The sequence below is a fragment of the Dendropsophus ebraccatus genome, chromosome 1, assembly GCF_027789765.1.
Source record: "Dendropsophus ebraccatus isolate aDenEbr1 chromosome 1, aDenEbr1.pat, whole genome shotgun sequence".
Taxonomy (NCBI): domain Eukaryota; kingdom Metazoa; phylum Chordata; class Amphibia; order Anura; family Hylidae; genus Dendropsophus; species Dendropsophus ebraccatus.
Window position 1 is genome coordinate 95,630,639 of NC_091454.1, and position 19,878 is coordinate 95,650,516.

Below are 19,878 nucleotides of genomic sequence, written 5' to 3' on the forward strand. Positions count from 1 at the left end.
GAAGAGGTATTTTGAACTGGGGACATTCCTCGTTGGAGGCCGGGCACCCGGGAGTCCGTAAGACCGGCCAACGGATCTCTCGCCACTACTGGTGGCCCAGCCTATCCCAAGATGTCAAAGACTTTGTGGCTTCCTGTGCCATTTGCAGGCAAGAAAGAGGGGGAGGCCAAAGGGGGGGGGTACTGTTACGGCCGCGGCGGCGTCCCGCGTTCCGGGCCGCCGCCGCGACCGCTACCTGCCCTATGCAGCAGCCGGTGTCCATAGTCGGGGACCCGGCGCTGCTGTCACCTCGGCCCCGGGGGGCGCCTCACCTCTCCACGCTCCTGTCTCCCGCTGTGCCGGCCGGCGCGCGCGTCCCCGCCTCCTAGGGCGCGCGCGCGCCGGCTGTCTCAGATTTAAAGGGGCAGTGCGCTCCTAATTGGTAGTTGCACCCAATCACTCCCCTATAAATCCCAGCATGCCCTGTCCTTAGTGTTGGAGCCTCTACATGCTTCCCATAGCGTTTGGCCCAGCCCCCTGTTGTTCCTGAGTCCTATCCGTTACCCGGTCCCTAGTCCCTGTTCCTGGTTCCTGTTTCCCTGTCACTCCATCTGTTCCTGCGTTCAGCCTGTCACGTGCGCTCTCACCTGCAGACCTTTGCCAGTGCCATCTCCTGCCTACTGCTCCTGCCACGCCTCGCCTGCCGTCACCAGCAACCAAGCCAGGGGTAGCGACCTGGGGGTCGCCTGCCGCAGCAAGTCCATCCCGCCTCGCGGCGGGCTCTGGTGAAAACCAGCGGCCCCTTAGACTCCGCTCCCTGGTGAGGTTTGTGCCATCGCTGGTGCCGGTCCAGTGGATCCACTACTCCAGGCGTTACACATAATTTAAAGAACATAGTCAATTTGCATTGTAATAACCTACCATGTTCATTCTTGTAGGCCAAATTTAATAAATATGTGTTCTCTGGATAGTAGATAACTGCATTACTTGCAAATAAATGTGAATTAAAATGACTTCTGTTTATATGTGCCAGCACATCCCTTGGAATATTTATGTCTTGTCCCACAGGTACAATATTGCAAACAGGATATCAGGCTGATAGGAATTTATGCACTGAACAGTGTCATGGTATAAATAGTTTATGCTTAGAGAATGAACCAATCTACTATGTATCAAATCATCATGTATAGGGCATCCAAGACTACCTTTTTTATTGAACATGGAATTTACATGATAAATAAAATAGTTGAAACAACAACAACAGCAGCAACAACAACAACAACACTTCACCATATAACTATAGACTAAGGAAACAGTCATTGCTTCTACACACCATAGTAGCACTGTGTATAAACAAAAAAAAAAAAAAACACCCAGAGCCTAATACATTACCTGCCTGTGCTATTGGTTGCTCCTCAGGCTCCCAGCTACCTGATGTCTCACTGGGCCAATCAGTGGCTGTGGCGGGACAGCACCCTGATTGGCTGGGCAGGACACCAGGGAGTCTGGAGCCTGAGAAGCAAGCAGGAGCGTAATGTAGCAGCCCGGCAGCGTTGGGTTAAGTAGGACCGGGCTTTAGCTATAGCAGAATGAAAAATCCGCTGCAAATGTGTAAACTCATAGAAAATTAGAAAATTACAGTAAAAGGGATTTCACACCAGTATGTGTGAAGCTACCCTAAAACTATATTTACACACTGCATTTTATAATTTAGTCATTTACTATCCTTCATAATGTTCTATTTTCTACAGAATGACTTATTTTACTAAAATAGTAACATGCAAATGATAATTCATTATTAGGCTAAGTTCCCACATAGTATTTTTGCTCAGTACTTTGGCCAGTATTTTGCAACCAGAACCAGGAGTGGATTGAAAACACAGAAAGGCTATGTTCACACACTGTTGAAATTGAGTGGATGGTTGCCATATAATGGTAAATAATGGCCATTATTTTAAGATAACAGCTGTTATTGCTATTAAATGGCGGCCATCCACTCAAATTCAACAGTGTATGAATATAACCTTTCTGTGTTTTCAATCCACTCCTGGATTTGGTTGCAAAATACTGACCAAAATACTGGGCAAAAATACTGTGTGGGAACATAGCCTTAGAATAAAATACAGCTTCTCCTCACCCTCAGCCTTGACTGATAAACCTTTCGCTGCTTAAAATGTTGCACGCTACAATGCCTCCACGGTCCCCATCGCTCCCTACCTCAGCTTGATGTGCAGCCACAAGCAGGAATAAGGATGGTTGGGAGAGGAAGCAAGCATTACAGCCCTCAGCATTTCAGGGGTTGAGAAAGCCTCGGTGACACTTTGCACCAAAGAATTTAACCATGTTTTCTATCTTCTGGAAACACATGGATATATAAAAGTAAAAAAATTAATAAAAGTAATAAAAAATTATTGCTCTAACAGCTATCTAACAGTGTCAGTAGTTTGGAGCTTGAACTCTAGCTGACAGATTCACTCTTAGGCTGGGTTCACACTATGTATATTTCAGGCTGTATTTGGTCCTCATGTCAGGTCCTCATAGCAACCAAAACCAGGAGTGGATTGAAAACCCAGAAAGGATCTGTTCACACAATGTTGAAATTGAGTGGATGGCCGCCATATAACGGTAAATAACTTCCATTATTTCAATATAACAGCCGTTGTTTTAAAATAACAGCAAATATTTGCCATTAAATGACGGCCATCCACTCAATTACAACATTATGTGAACAGAGCCTTTCTGTGTTTTCAATCCACTCCTTGTTTTGGTTGCTATACAGCCTCAAACATACAGCCTCAAATATACGTAGTGTGAACCCAGCCTAAAGGGGCAAGTGGCTTTTTTTTTCCTTCAAATTGTCTGGTTGTCCCAAATAATATTTCTCCATACTAGCTATTTGGCATTGGTGCAATCAGGAAATTAATGAATATAGTAAAAAAAAAAAGCCTTTCCTTTGCTTATCACACTGACAAAGGAATTTCCATGTATTTAATACATTGTAAGACTGGCAACTCAATAGGTGGGTGCTGAAAAACCACCTTGTAGCTCATCAATTACCTACTTCACTTTTTGCTTACAAACCTGGTGTTTAAGATGTAGTTGCCATGGTAAAGCATCTGGACTTGAATGAAAAGATTTTAAGTGGTAGTTGTAGAGTGACTCACAGCATGTGTTGTAAATCTTATGCTAAGTTAATTCTTAGATCTGTCTTGTGTGTTGCTTGAACATTCAAGTTAATCGATACTACTTACATCTAATGCACCTGACAATGAAATTAAAGGCATGATATTGACAGTTAAACAGATGCAGCTTCATTTTCATGTTAATGCTTTTTTTTAAATCTCATTAAAAATAGTTTAGACCTCAGATGGTCGGCAGTGCTAAAATGAAAATATTTTTTTTTTTTTTTTTTAATAAAAATTATGCACAAAAGGGTTTCACCAAGGAAGCGAATGCTCCACTAGCTTGTGGTCCAACCTTCTGCATATTCTGCATTAAAAAAAATATAAAGGCGAGGAAAAGCTACTGTATATACTTTCCTCTCCTGTGGCCATACCTTTTTCCCTGATTAAGACATATTGACATAAACAAACAAGGGAGGACCAAGGGAGGCCAGTATGGTTTTCTTTGCATTATATGATGAGCTATTTTCTGCAGGAAAAACAGGAACAAAATCCATTTGATTGCCACTGTACGGTTCCCTGTCAATGTGTGAGGTGTTGCTGTAGAAATTTTGTGACACAGCATTCTAAAAATATGGATAGAGCAGAATGTATCATACAGGGTGCCATTCAGTCTAAGGTCACCCCAGAAGCAAATATCTTGTCTAGTCTTGGGAACCTAAGGTGATATCTATTATACATATTTATTTAAAGTGTAACTGTCACAAAAACTAACTTTTGACATGTCTACAGACTTGTCAAATGTTATTGATCACGGTGCTCACAACCACTCCGATCAAAAGTTATAGCCGGGGAAAGATCGCAACAGTGCGATGCAATCCCCGGCCAGCAGCGCACACTGTCAAAATTCCCTATAAAAGTCAATAGGAAATTTTTAAGCTGCCGGCCAGGGAAAGGATAGTGCTGCTGCGATCTTTCCCTGACTTTAACTCTTGATAAGAGTGGGTGTCAGCAGTGAAGACCCACTTGATCAATAATTTTTGACATTTATGATGACATAACAAAAACTGTGAAATTCCAACATCCCCAAGGTGTATAGTTGAATAACACCTAAATTTTTAGAGGCTTGGACTCACCGGTCTGTGGTCATCATGGGGGGCCACAATTTGGGAGATCCCTGTGATGTACTCCAATGTCATGGGTGGGACCGCATGTTTTCACATGTGTCAGCCCTTGTGTGGAGGGAGCAGTAGTGACCACTTTTCGAAGCTGACGTTACACAGCTTAGTCTCTCACGGACCAGCCCCTCACACGGGGGCATAAAAGTGTTTTCTCTGAATTTATAGCCTCTCCTGCCCTCAGCACTGCGATTGCTCAGATACCTGTGGCTCTATTGGTACACCGTAGATATACATATATTGGGTATCCCCTCCATATACATCCTTGGTTATATCCTTACACAGGATGGAATGCTAACATATATGCCATTCCAAGCATTTGTCTCCAAATACGCCATGCCAGGTGTTTATTTGTCCCCCAATATTATTTTACTATATAAAGCCCACTGTAGCTGTGATGGTGCAGACCTGCCATGTCAAACCGCTCAAGCCATACCAGGCATTAAACAGGTTTCATCATGCTGCTATAGACCATATACTTAGTATGTTACCAATTTTATTGTTTGACATTAGCGATCACTTCACCTACTATCCCTTGTATTATGGTTATCTCGTGAATCTGATACTTTTATTGATACATTATGTCATTATGATGTGTTTGTATACACTGTGCCTGGATTTATCTGACCTTCCTGGATTATGCCCCCCAGGTTTTCCTTCTCTTTTTCCCCTGATCCCCCTACCCCCATGTCCCTCCCCCCTTAATTTCCATTTGATACCAACCCTCATACTGTATATTTAAGGTAGCACTGGGCAGGGGCGTAGCTAGGATTCATGGGGCCCCATAAATCCTGTACGCCCCCCCCCTCCAAACACAGACATTGACGCACATATACACACGCACAGAGGCACCATTAACAAATATACAGATACGCCACTGACATACACACATATATACGCTGTAATGTGATGACACTAGTGCTGATGTATACACCATGAATAGACTGTACACAGGGAAATCATCTCAGTGTAATAAGCAATACTCAACCGGAAATAATAGAAAATGCAGTAGATATTAGTGGTGGGTTCTTTTATTAGAGCCCAGCATTAATAGAAGCTGCTGCAGAACATCTTTGGGAGCAAACACACACTTATACACCAGTGCTACAGACATTGCTGACATACACACATATATAGCCACAGATACAAACACATACTGACATATAAATATATACACAGATACATATATACACACACTGACAAATACATATACCCACAGATACATATATACACACACTGACATATACATATACCCACAGATACATATATACACTCACTGACACACATACACAGCACTTACAGCTCCCAGGCTTCCCCCTCCTCCTCCTGTAGTCCGGGCTGATCCTCACATAGGTATTGAGGACCTTTGGGTCATGTGACCCAAAGGTCCTTAATCCCTCTCCTGTGCCGTCTGGCAGGTCCTGCTCCTCTGTTCAGCCCGCTCACCCGGCACTACAGTGAGGGGGCTGAACAGTGCAGTGGGGGTCCCTCTTCCTCTCTGGACCCCTGGGGGAGCGGGGTACCTACCATGAAGGCAGGGCAGGCTTCCTCGGGCCCCCTTCATGCAGGGGCCCCATAGCAGTCGCCTTCCCTGCCTTCACTGTAGCTACGCCACTGGCACTGGGTGATACATTGTGTGCTCAAGAAAGACCTTTGGTGGTCGAAACGTTGCATTTCAGATGTTGTAATAAAGCTTGGAGTTTGCTGATATCTTGGAAATTGTGTGAAGTACAGTATACAGTATTTATGAGATCAATTATTGAGTTTTAAACCTGGTTAATCTATTATACCATCGGTAGTAAGGAGCCACTAAAGAATTATTTTCATATGAGGATTTGTTAGACAAAATATTAATAGAAACCAGAATGTGATTTTTCATAGTTTTCTTTTTCATTACTGTTTTAAGCTAGTACACATACACATGAACTTTCAGGAGCCGTAGAGACAAGAATGTACAGTTTGTTTAATATATTAAATAGAGAATTCCTGCTGCAGCTTTACATTATGTTAAGATTTGAATGTTTATTTATAATGACAGCTACTTATGTGATATTGTTTCTACTTTAAGGAAATGTCATGTTTGTTTCCGAAGGCCTTATGAACTTTATGGGCACACAGAATGAAGCAGCATGTGAAGATTGTCTCCATTGTCACTCTTGCGGGTGCATTACAAAACATCTGACACTTCTGCTAGTTGGTCTGTCAAACTGTCAGAAGGAAAAATGGGACAACAAAGCAAAATCAAAATAGACACAGACTATACATATATTTGATGTGTGTTTCAATTTCACTTTGAGCATATTGTTCAAACGTGTTAAAAGTGAAAAAATTGCCAGCTTGGAAGTCTCCCCAAGAGAAACTTTACCCATATTGAACCAAACATTTATATGTACTTTTTTTCCCTCTTTGAAGCTATGAAAGTATGTCAATTAGTGCAAGATTGGCTGTAGTAGCCTTAAACTAAAACTCACAGTAAAGAATTTAGATTTGTGAGGCTAGCAATAAAAATATGCTGTCTATGTTGTAATGGGTATGACCATCAGAAAATACATTTTAGCTACTGTATAGATTTGTCAGTTCTCTTTTCTAAGTCCATTGTGGCAGGTATCAGCAGGAGCTATATTACTAAAGTGCAGGCATTGATTAGCTACTCTGTACCTGTACTTGGATGAGAGCCTCATGTGGCTTTATGTTATTCTTACCATACAGTACCCTGAAAACACTCTTTGTCTTCAACAGAGAAAGTGATTCAACAGCTCCTGGCTGAGCTTTAAGACTTTGATATGTAATAACTTGCATATTCTTAATCTTTAGTTTTTCTTATTTTTGGTTGACATTTTAGGTCTCCAGAAACAATTAGTGATTTCCATACAGTTTATGGTCTCAAGTAACAATATTTTCAAGATAAATTAGTTGTTTCAGAATTAATATTGTAACTTGAGAAAACACCTCAAAATTGCATAAATCTGATGAGCAGATGTGCAGAAGCTGACATAAAAATATCAAAATGTCATTCTATGTTAAAGAATGAAAGTTGGACATAAAGGCAAGGTATAGAAATCACATGGATGCATTTGAATTCATTTTAACAAAAATTCAATAACAAGAACATAATCACTATAGGGGGAACCAATTTGCAACAGTTTTCTGGGATAAAAAAGCAAATTTTGGAAAGCCCCATATTTGCACCTTTTAATAAGGTGAGTTGGGATTCCTACAGACCATTGGATTTACTGTAATTATAATTGATACAGAAAGGAAACAATTTGGCTCAACTGTATGGTTCTCAACATTCGAGCAGAGCATTTGTGCAGAGAGATAAAAATAAGCGCAAAATGACATCAGTATATTGATAATGAAAAGATGGCCATCATTTGCCATTAAATGGCGGCTGTTCCCGTAGTGGAACTAATGGTGGTGATCAACTTAATAGATGCAAAACAATATATATGCAGCAGTGGGGAAGAAAGGATAAGTAACACTCATTCTCCAAAAATCCTTTACTTCATTTCCAAATGATTAATGCTGTACACTATAGCAACCCCTACATGGTTGTAGCGCTTTATGCTGCTAAATAAGCATACATGCACTGATAAGGCTCCCTTAGTATTCTGATAATGCATAAACCAGTTAGAAATTTGTCAGAACTATAATAATTTAATTAAATATAATATAATTTATAACAGTAATAAGACTTAACCCTTTAAGGACACAGTGGATTTCGGCCTTAAGGGCGGCGGCAATTTTATTTTTGTGGCTTTCCTCTTCGCATTCCTAGCGCTTTTATTTTTTAACCTACAGGGCTGTGTAGGGTCTTATTTTTTTCGCCATGATCTCTAGTTTTCATTGCTTTCATATTTGTATAGGTGGTATCTGTTGATCCCTTTTTTTTCTGATATATAATGTAACAAAAAATTAACAATGCTTGTGCTTTTTTGTCTACACTGTTTACGATATAGGAACACTTGGGGAGATTTATCAAACATGGTGTAAAGTGAAACTGTCTCAGTTGCCCCTAGCAACCAATCAGATTCCACCTTTCATTTCTCACAGGCTCTTTGGAAAATGAAAGGTGGAATCTGATTGGCTGCTAGGGGCAACAGAGCCAGTTTCCCTTTACACCTTGTTTGATAAATCTCCCCCACTATTGTTATATTTTATTAAATAAGATAATTACGCATGCTATAATATGTAATATGTTTATTTTTATGTAGTTTATATTTAAAATGGTAATGGTAATTTAACCCCTTGACGACCCATTATGTAGCCGTATGTCAAGGGGCTGATGGGGCTCTTCAGGAGGGAATTCAGAGGGGTTATTAGCAGATGCCAGCCGATCGCCACGCAAGGCTAATTAGCCATTTAATTGCAGCTGTCAAAACTCCCCCCCCCAGAGGGGTGACCCCTGCTTCTGCGTTGCAATGATGCTGATCCCTGTACAGTACATATAAGTTATATTCACATAAGTTAGATAAGTTGCCTATCATTGTAATCATATTGACTTGAAGAACTTGAGGCACTTTTACCATAGGGTGAACAGTGTAGTCACAAAACCTCCTCAAATAAAAAAAAAAAATGCTTTTTTTTTTCCAATTTCACTGGGCCTTTTCTTTTCTTTGTGGTTTTGCTGCCTATTTTATGGAAAAATTAAGTCTGTCATTGCAAAGGTGAAAAAAGTACGCACTATGGAAAGGAAAGGAAGAAAAAAGAAAACGGTTAATGAAATGCCTGAAGGGGTTAATGGCAGGTGGCTGTGCGATAGCAGTGGCCCGTTATTAACAGTAAGGACCCGGCTGCTTATAGCAGTCAGTCCTCAGGCTCTATAAAGCAAGCTTCTGAGTTTGCTCCATAGAGCCTCGGGACCTTCTGGCGTACCAGTACGTCATGGGTCCTTAATTGACAAGCTTCCATGACATACTGGTAGATTATGGGTCCTTCAGGGGTTAAACCAGAAGCTAAAAGAAGAAAAAAATCTGCTAGTTACAAGTATTACTAACTAGAGTTTCAAGAGTTCCAATTCCAATCAAAGTATATGATGGAATATGTCTAGGACATACTATCACTTGCTAAATGGTGTCTAACAATAGGGACCCCCAATGACCACTCTATTTTCTTTGCGCAGTAGTTGTTGTTGTTATTTTTATATTATTATTATTATTATTATTATTATTATTATTTATTTATTTTTATAGCACAATTGATTCCAGAGTGCTGTACATATGATAAGAAACATGAACAAAGTACTGTAAATGACATACTGGTGCATTAGGAGAGAAGACACTTTCTGTGAAGATTTACAGTCTAGAAGGTGAGGGAGACAGGCAAATGACTGTGATGGAATTGCAGTACCTGCATAGTGACTTGACATTTGTGAACAGCAAAAGAATAATAGTCAAAATATAATTCCCTACTCGCGTTAAAGACAATCATAATAGACCTTTGTTGTGCAAGAATCTTAGCACCTGTTGCTGTTAGCCACATAAGCAAAGCAGGATAAATAATTGAGTAACACTATACTACTAAAAATTATGTCATAACTTTAATATATGTTAAATCTAAAGCATATACTGTACTGTATGTCAATGTATTTTGTTACGGTAGTAAATGATAGCATCTGGTGGTGGTGTCCAGAAATACAGTAAATTAATTAATTACTAGGGAATTATGCTGCAGTTGTAAATGGTGTCATGTCCTAAAGAAACAATTTGTGAAACAAGATGCATATACTTTTCTCTCACACTATAGAAGCCCATTCTCTTCTGTCTCCTGTTTCACATAGATAATGGATGATGTAGGCCATATGCTTGTTACACACAGGAGTAAAAAGGAGATCCATTTATAATGCATGAGAAGATACTAGGTTTAATAACAGAACAGGTGTACCTCAGACATCCTATATGGTAATCAATGTCCACAGCTATTGTGAAAGAAAATAAAAAATAAAAAGCTACTTTCAAAATTCCAAGGAAGTTTACTTCAAATGGCATAGTGTGGACATACCCACCCGAAAAAATTGATGTAGAATTTTAATTACTATGCAAAACATTTCTGCTAAGCAGCTGTAATACAAATGATGGTTAGTTCCTGATGTCACATTGTACTTCAGAAATGAAGACATAATAAGTAAATTATTAAGTTCATTTGTAGTGTTTAAACAATCTGAGCTTTTGACTGGAGACTTTAATTAGTATAGTTGTAATATATGTTTCTTTTTTATTATTTTCTAACAATCCTCCCCTTCTTTATAGCTAAAATGTTTATTTCCTAACATTGTTGTAAAGGAGCAGCTGTGGATAATTACTAATGTTATGTGTTGAACACTGATTATTATGTAGTTGGTGGCTCTAATGATAATACAAAATGTCTGGACCTCTGACGCTTTAACACTTGTGGGGTGTCTTGGACTAATCAAGTATTAATGTTGGTACTGGAAATGATACATGATATTAAGTTTTTGAAAGATATTTTTAGCAGAATAGAGTACAGGATATGCATAGCAATTGCTACTGGCTAATACTATGAAAATAGACTATGGGTACATTTTAGTTTTTCTAATGTCTTGAGATGAGATCCAATATTCTATGTTGCACATTTGTTATTAAAAATAGAGGAGAGAGCTGACAGTGTAGGAGCAGCAAATATAGAGAAGCTGTCAGTAGTAGTGACCTCTAATAACTGCTTAAAGCACTAGGTAGGTGAGGTGCAAACCTGTTCAATCCCTTGAAGACACCGACTTTCATTATTGTGTTTTCATTTTGCACTGCAAAGAAAACTACTCATGGGGTGAAATAAAAAAAAAAAGGAGATCAAAAATGAAATTTGGTTAAACTTTGGGGATCCCATTTTTAAACAGTGGGTCAGTCCTATTATAGTTATACCCTTTTTATGTAGCTTTTTCTTTATTTTACTATTTTTAACAAAATTTAGGGAAACAAATATATATGGGTTTGCACACAGTAAAATAAAGAATAAATATGAATGTAATTTTGAGCGATAAGACAATATGTGAACAGATGGGAAAACGGTTGTATTTGAAAAAGCATATCATAGATAATGAGCATGTTTACAAATTGGATGGCTGTAATCAATTACAGCCATTATTCTATATGGTGTGCGCATTGCTGGACAATTTCTCATTGAACTCAATAGAGCACATTATATTGAAAATATAACTGCAAAATCTCAAGATGTGCCAGATTTTCAAATAGCCTGTTATAAATCTGAAGCATTCTTAGGCTATGTTCACATATGGCTATGTTTTTCCTCTCTGTTTTTTAAAAGAAAAAATAACGTCCAGTGTATATGTCCATATATATATGTGTGTGTGTGTGTGTGTGGAATTTTTTAATACTAGTTTTCATGTATATTTTTTTTTAATAGGTATATCAACACCGACAACAAAAAGATTAAATAAGTCCAGAACTTGGTGAGTATATCTATCTTAAATTATTCTTCCAATTTATTAGAGTTATTTTCATTGCAGTAATTTTTGTATGCAATCATAAACTCTTTGCTAATAGGAGAAATTTGTTCTGTTCTAATTATTGTATTTGTAGGTGTGGAAGAAAATACTTGCAATGCAGTCACTTTACACTATCACATTACACTGCAACAGCTTTGGAGTTTATCTCTCTAATCCTCTTTAATTATTCAAATAGCTTGTCTTTGCAGACTCTACGTACCCAGAAAATGTTAATGAAAAGCAAGTTGTGTTTACTTAGAAATATGTGTTACCTTACTAGGCACAATGTAGTCTTATAAACAAAAATATGACAGAATAAACGCATATACATGTAAAAGGGCAGCGCCCTAACTAGTGTGCTTTTTTTATATAAACGTTTATATTACAGGAGTATTGGCCCAGAATTCAAAGCCTTACATATTCTATCACTAAAAGATCATTGATTAGACACTTATCAATGAGCAGACTGAAGTGGCAGATACCCATTTTGTACTTTTTCTCCTCTGACCATCTCACAGCAGCACATCTACATGTATTTATGTAGCATCTGTTTTTTCTCATGAAAACCATTTTAGAGATATGCTTTGGAGCAACCTCATGGACCATAGGAAACAAAAAAGCGGAAACTCAGAGAGATCTCAGCAACTGCTGAGAAATTACATCTAAGGAACAGGAAGTTTCAGTTTATTTGCAGGCTTAAAGCGACTCTGTACCCACAATCTGACACCCCCCCCCCAAACCGCTTGTACCTTCGGATAGCTGCTTTTAATCCAAGATCTGTCCTGAGGTCCATTCGGCAGGTGATACAGTTATTGTCCTAAAAAACAACTTTTAAACTTTTTGGCAGCCCTGTGCCAAACGGCCGTGGCTGACACAGGGCTGCAAGTTTAAAAGTTGTTTTTTTAGGACAATAACTGCATCACCTGCCGAACGGACCCCAGGACAGATCTTGGATTAAAAGCAGCTATCCGAAGGTACAAGTGGTTTGGGGGGGGGGGGGGGCAGATTGTGGGTACAGAGTCACTTTAAGGTTCAACCAAAAATAAATGTAGGGACGTTTAAAATGATGCTTAAAAAACACCACTAAAAGATTCTATAATTTGCCCATAGAAAGCAATCACAGTTCAGCTTTCAATTATTAGCACAATATGAGAAATGAATGCTGAGCTCTTTTTGGTTATTATAGGCAACAATGAAAATCTTACTGTAAGACAGATTGAAAAAGAAATTAGACATTTTGGGATTACACATAGCCTTTAAGTGAATAGAAGATTTTTGCATTTCTCTGTACAATGCATTGATGAGAGCAGCATCATGCAGGAAACAGCAGGGAAGGATTCATAGTTCTTATGAGGATTGGTGGAAATCCCATGATTTAGAGCCCATCAGTCAAAAAGCGATGGCATGTCCTAACAATATGCTATCACATCTTATGGTAGAAAAGTCTTTGTAATGCATAGGCCTATCTTCTTCCTGATAGGATGGATCTATTGTGAACTATAATATGGCATTTACAATTCTGGCTTAGAGAATTTTTTTATTTGAACTTGTTATGATTGAAAGATTTGGTTTGGGAAATGATTTGATAGAAAAAAAAAGAATGAAGGATTAGCATTGCAACCTTTAGAACAAGGTACGTGTGCAGTATTGTGTCCATTAAGCTATATATAGACCTGTTAGGGAAGTTTCCATTATTTGTACTTGCAATGATTGAAAGATTTGGATATTGGCAATAATAGAATAGAAAAGATAGAATGAATAGACTAGCATTGCAACATAAAAAATGTGTGTAGTAAACTATACCAAACCACTTTGTATAGCCTATCATGTCCTTTAACATTTAATTTCAGAATTTAGATTCAAATTTGAGAATAAATGGTAAAACAAATAAAAAATAACAACAGATCTCTGCACAGCACATTCACAGCCCCCCCTCTCTCTTTCTTTCTCTCTCTCTCTCTCTCTCTCTCTCTCTCTCTCTCTATATATATATATATATATATATATATATATAAAACTCTTGAGCTTGTGGCACCCGGTCTAATGAGTATGAACTATGCAGGGTGGAATACAGTCTTTGCCTTATAAGTACAGCAGCAGAGACTCCCTGCTATAGTACTGATTCACTCAAAATGAATTACAAATATAATATTAATAAATCCAAATCTTTAGTGAAATTTGGAACAAATCTAGTTAATTTGAAATGAATCCACTCATAAAAAGTACACGATAAGCAGCAAGTAATACCAAGAAATGTGCAAAAAACAACTTTCCAACTTTATTAGTGGCTTATGTAATATTTGAACATACATATTGAAAATTCATTACATATTCAAAAAGAAAGTTGCTCACAGGCAACAAAGGATTGTATGTTTACAATATCATAGATACAATGAGCCTTTGTAATAACCTTAAAAGATATATTATCATATACAATACAACGTAGTCTTACCTATGTATTCTTCTTAATGTTTGTTAAAATTATGTATGTAAAAAAGTAAAGGTTCCCCTTTTATTGCACAACAGTTCGCAGCAGTGGCTCTTCCCCTGGCAAATCTGCATATTACATGGTTGGCCATTTATTTAGCTGGGCAGAACATAAGAAGTTATTTGGCTGGCTACATTTTTACTGGGAATAACCATCAATCATAGTGGGTTTGAGAAACCACCAATGCCCAATGTTGCTGTATATATTATTATTTTTTTAAATGAGAAATCTTTTCATAAAATATTAAATTCAGTAATTTGTATCTTTGATCTGCCATGTTTGCTTTGACACTGTAAAACATTTCTAAAACTACCCTATAGCATTACTGTGTCATATTTACTTTCTGTCATCTAGTTGAATCTATTCCAACATATAGCAGTTACTAGATTTCTAAGACTGCATATAAATCGAGACATAGGAACGGTAAAAAACTCTTTAGTATATCTATATGCCGTGTAAGATGATCACATTGGTATATTTCATGGTGTTATCTTGCCTGGCCAGTAACATGGCAGAGTCCCAGCTGGAACCAAACAACCTTACTGCAAAAAGAGAATTTAAGCCAGGATTTAGAAATGCATGTCCACTCTTTATGCTGCAGGAGGGGATGCCAAGTGTGCAGTTCAAGAGTTTAAGCTCAATACCCATACCTTTTGCAAAGCTAGTTTTGCTGTTGGCAGTGATATTAACATAAAAGCTGTGTTGCTGTTTTAAAAGTAGCAATTCCAAACTGAGACTTTGTGCTGTAAATAACTAAATAAGTAAAAAAAGAGAAACCTAACCAAATCCAAACCGAAAAAATAGACAATGGCATCAGTTGTGGAAAGTGTTATCAATGCCACAGTACAAAGGGATACAAAACACAGGCTTTTGAGAAGGATAGCTTCACACGTACCGTATCGCAGTGGATTTTCTGCAGCAGATCCACAGCAGATTTGACTAAAAGAAGTGAACACAGCATCAAATCCGCACTGTAAAATCTGCTGCGGATGGTGCAGGTTTGATGCTGTATTCATTCATTTAGTCAAATCTGCTGCGGATGCCTAGCAGAAAATCCACTGCAATACGGTATGTGTGAAGCTACCCTAAAGCAGGAAAAGACATTCTCAAAATGATATTACAGAGGGGGCTAGTTGGGGATAATTAAAGGGGAAGGGGCTAGCACAACATTTGCCCTTAGTTCTGGAAATACCAACAAACCATACTAAAGATACAGATCTGGGGCAGAAAACTAAGCCTACTACTGTGGATGTTATATGTTCATAGTTACTCAAGTTACTTAAGTTAGTTATATGTCATGTAATTCTAAATATAGGACTAGCCCAAAGCGTATTTCCCCATATATCTGAGTATAAGCACATTTACAGTATACATTGCTCCGCTGAAGATTGTAAATGGAAACACCATTCTAAGTTTGCGCTAACCAAACTTGTTCATAATAAGGTAAAAATGTCTATTTAGGCCTACAGGGCAAACCATTCCCAGAATATCTGTAATGTATATTCAATAACTCACTTATTCTTTCCTAACCTACATTGTGTTTAATTCCATTATTAGCTTTTTATTCTGCCTTTCATGTGACCTAGTTTCATAGTAAAGATATATTGTATAGGTTGGTTAACTAAAACAGACTTTTATAAGCAAATGTGTGTATCACCATTACAATTCTAATTATTTTTGTTATTGTTATTACTATTGTGTCCCAATAACAATGTGTATTTTGCATATTTGAAATAGCAAAGATTGTGCACAGCGTACCATGATTATCCCTGTATCCATATTTTTCATCATGTTTCCCTCTTTGATACATTATGCATTTCTGCGACTTTTGCATTAATTTAGTTAATAACGTAACATAGGCTTTTCATGCGCCATGAGTTAATCAGCATCCATTGGCACTTTGTCCCTCAGGCGGATTATCTCAGCAGAAGTAGTTTACTGTATCCTTTAGTTAATTAGAAGTCATGGAAATACAAGAGAGTGTACATGTTTAATAGAAAACATTTCATTATAGAAGTACATGCACACAATTGACATTTTTGTGTTCTAAAATAGATTAGGGCTTTATGGTCAAGACACAATTTTACATAGTCTGTTTCATAGTATATTTCAGGGAACAGACAAAAATTGTACAATAACTTAGAGATCATGGGAGCATTTTTGGACTCCTTGTAACTAATCTATTGAAACACAATACATGGGTTTCCACAATCTGAATAGGATGTTTACTAGAGATGAGCGAGCCTCGAGCATGCTCGAGTCCATCCGAACTCGATAGTTCGATATTTGATTAGTTGGGGCTGCTGAACTTGGGTAAAGCTCTAAGGTTGTCTGGAAAACATGGACACAGCCAATGACTATATCCATGATTTCTACATAGCCTTAGGGCTTTATCCAACTTCAGCAGCCCCCGCTAATCAAATGCCGAACGTTTGGGTTCGGATGTACTCGAGCATGCTCAAGGTTCGCTCATCTCTAATGTTTACCCCAAACTGATTGTACTCATTAACTGTAGGTAAGTAATATGTTAGGGGTAAGCTGGCCTTACATTTCAGAGAGCTGTTCACAAAAAGCTTGTTTAACTGACAGCTGACTCTTTAAATCCTTGCATACTACTCTCATTATGTATTCTGAATTAGGGGAGAGAAAAAAGCTGCTACCAGCTGGGAGAACAAAAGGTTTGGGCATATTAAATCCAACGTGCCTTAGTCTTTTCTACCGGCGACATCTGCTTTTGGAGAGAGTCAAGAGCTTCCCATACACATTAAAAGATTGGCCAAACCCCTTAGAAATCTGCAGGTTAACCTGACTTTAATGTGTATGGACAGGTTAAGTGTACAAGTTTATTGAACTATAGGTATTGGCACATCAGGACAGATTTACCAAAACCTTCTACCTTTATGTCAATATTTTGCGCCAATTTTGGCACACTTGTTGATTCAGCATTCCCCCTCTTTTATACTCATGCCCTTGCTTGTTGAATGAGGCATACAAATAAAAATAGAGGCAAAATTCTAAATCTCTTTTTCTTCCTTTTGACTTGACCTAGTTAAGTGATAAAAATATTATCAGGAGGAGTAGTGTGGAATCCCTTAAGGGGTGGTACTGGCGCCCATACAGTGGACCAGAAGCAGGAGATGCTGACTCTGGAGTCCTGTCCTCTGCCACTCCTCAACAACTATGCTGCTGCTGTCATTCTTATCATTGAGGAGAGGAGAGCACATACAGTAGTATGCAGCTGAGCTGTCTCCTCCCCAGATTGGCTCCTTAGCTGCCCTAATAGTTAGGAGTACTACCAGGACAGCCTCTTTTGGTTGGTAGCTTATGATGTCATAGGTTACAGGGAGAAATGCAGGAGGTTGGCGCAAAGAACATTTTCTGCATACCTACTGCTCTTGTCTCATACCATAAAAGAAAAGAACAAATGCTGATTTTCATAGCAAAACTATTGTATCTTTATTGAATATATATATATATTAAAACAATTTATAAAAAGAGAGACAAACCAAACATTAAAAGAACGGTGGCTATCCTGGAGGTGTTCTTAATATAGCGCAATCACATAGGCAAGGATCCCTGACCAACAACCTACATCAAAGTAAAGGGGGATGTATTCTCAATGACAGGCAGTAGGACAATATATGAATAAAATAATAAAATAAAGTGCTAGTGCATACAAATCACAAAATAATCCTATGCCTAAATAAATAGATTACTTATCCACCCCTCATCCGCTATTATTTGCCCCACAACATCTAGAGATCCAGCCAATTCAATACCTTTTATGGTCAATCACAGTGTCTATCCTCCAGGACGCCACCACCCCGACACGCGTTTCGTTGCCTTCGATTGACCATAAAAGGTATTGAATTGGCTGGATCTCTAGATGTTGTGGGGCAAATAATAGCAGATGAGGGGTGGATAAGTAATCTATTTATTTAGGCGTAGGATTATTTTGTGATTTGTATGCACTAACACTTTATTTTATTCATACATTGTCCTACTGCCTGTCATTGAGAATACATCCCCCTTTACTTTGATGTAGGTTGTTGGTCAGGGATCCTTGCCTATGTGATTGCGCTATATTAAGAACACCTCCAGGATAGCCACCGTTCTTTTAATGTTTGGTTTGTCTCTCTTTTTATAAATTGTTTTAAAATATATATATTCAATGAAGATACAATAGTTTTGCTATGAAAATCAGCATTTGTTCTTTTCTTTTGTGGTTTGTGGTAGCTGTAGTAGCAATATAACGGCTGTTTTGCAATACACCTATACTAGTGACAGTTATAGTTTACAGGTGTATAGGTATTGCATATAGACAAAATTGCGAATCTAACATTATCATGACTGTGTCCCTACTGCCCTAATTTTCACATGACTCTGTCCTTACTGATCCCTCCTGTTAGTGCCTTACTGTCCCTACTAGTCCCTCCTGTCACTGCCTCACTGTCCCTACTGTTTGCTCCTTTTACTGCCTCACTGACCCTACTGCTCTTTTCTTTCACATGCCAAACTGTCCCTACTGTCCCTCCTGTCACTTTATCAATTCCTCAATGCTGTCCCTATGCCCCCTATGATTTCCTCCCTGCCCCTAGTGCCTTTCTCCTGTCACTGCATCACTGTCCTTACTGCCTTCCTCATGCCACTTCTCCTACTACTTCCTCCTGTCACTGCCTCTCTCTCCCTACTGTTGCTCATATCCCTATATCACTATCCCTACTGCCTTACTGTCTATACTTCCCTCCTTCCTTTTATAGCCTCATTGTCCCTACTGCCTCCCCTCCTGTCACTGTCTCACTGTCCCTACCTCCCCCCCCCTTATTTCACTGCCTCATTGTCCCTTCTGTCCGACCTCCCATAACGGGCCCTACTGCTCCCCTATGCTACTTTCTAATGCTAATTCTTTGCAAATGTCTCTACAGCTCACTCCTGTTACATGACTCACTGTCCATAACTCCCCCCTCCTGTCACAAACATCACTGTCCCTCCTACTATCACATACCTCACTGTCCCAAATGCACTCATTCTGTCATATGTCGTACTGTCTCTACTGCCCTTCATCCTCCAACATACATCACTCTTCCAGCTGGAGGTCTGGGCTAGATTTAAAAGAAATAATTAGAGTGACTAACTTCAATCAGAGAAGACATCACCTCTAAATGTCACAGGATGTAACTGGATGTAATTACTTATGTTGTGGAGACCCTATGTAATACTAGTATCTAGTGGAAGTGTTGACCTGTTCACAGTATTCAGTAAAAGCAAGGTGATAATATTTTGTCAGTATGTGGCGATAATATGTGGTCAAGTTATATGCTATTATTTGGTCTTTATATAACATTGTTCTAATTACAGTGGTATTTGTTTAGTAAAAATATGGTGGTTATATGTTTTGTAATAGTGGTATATTTGTAGTGGTATTGTTTGATGACTGTGTGGCTATTATATAGAGGTGTACAGTATCGAAAGGTATACAATTTTGGTTGCTGGTAATGTTATAAGCTGCAGATTTTTTTTGTAATTAAAGCCTTTCATTTGATTTTTAATTGAGATAACAATTTGAATATTTGCCTCAGGCAACAGAAAAGCTACAAAAGTCACTGTGGCAGTCTCTATACACCTTAAACTTTTGTCACCTGTATGCAT

At 38.5% G+C, this 19,878-nt stretch overlaps 1 protein-coding gene across 2 annotated transcripts in view; it reads left to right on the forward strand.

Moving 5' to 3' along the window:
- SYT1 (synaptotagmin 1) overlaps positions 1–19,878 on the forward strand; it is a 431,113-nt gene that overhangs the window by 137,466 nt on the left and 273,769 nt on the right. For both annotated transcript variants that reach the window (XM_069975616.1, XM_069975625.1), the window contains exon 4: positions 11,660–11,705. The gene's annotated coding sequence lies outside the window, so the exon portion shown is untranslated. The remainder of the gene's footprint in view (positions 1–11,659; positions 11,706–19,878) is intronic.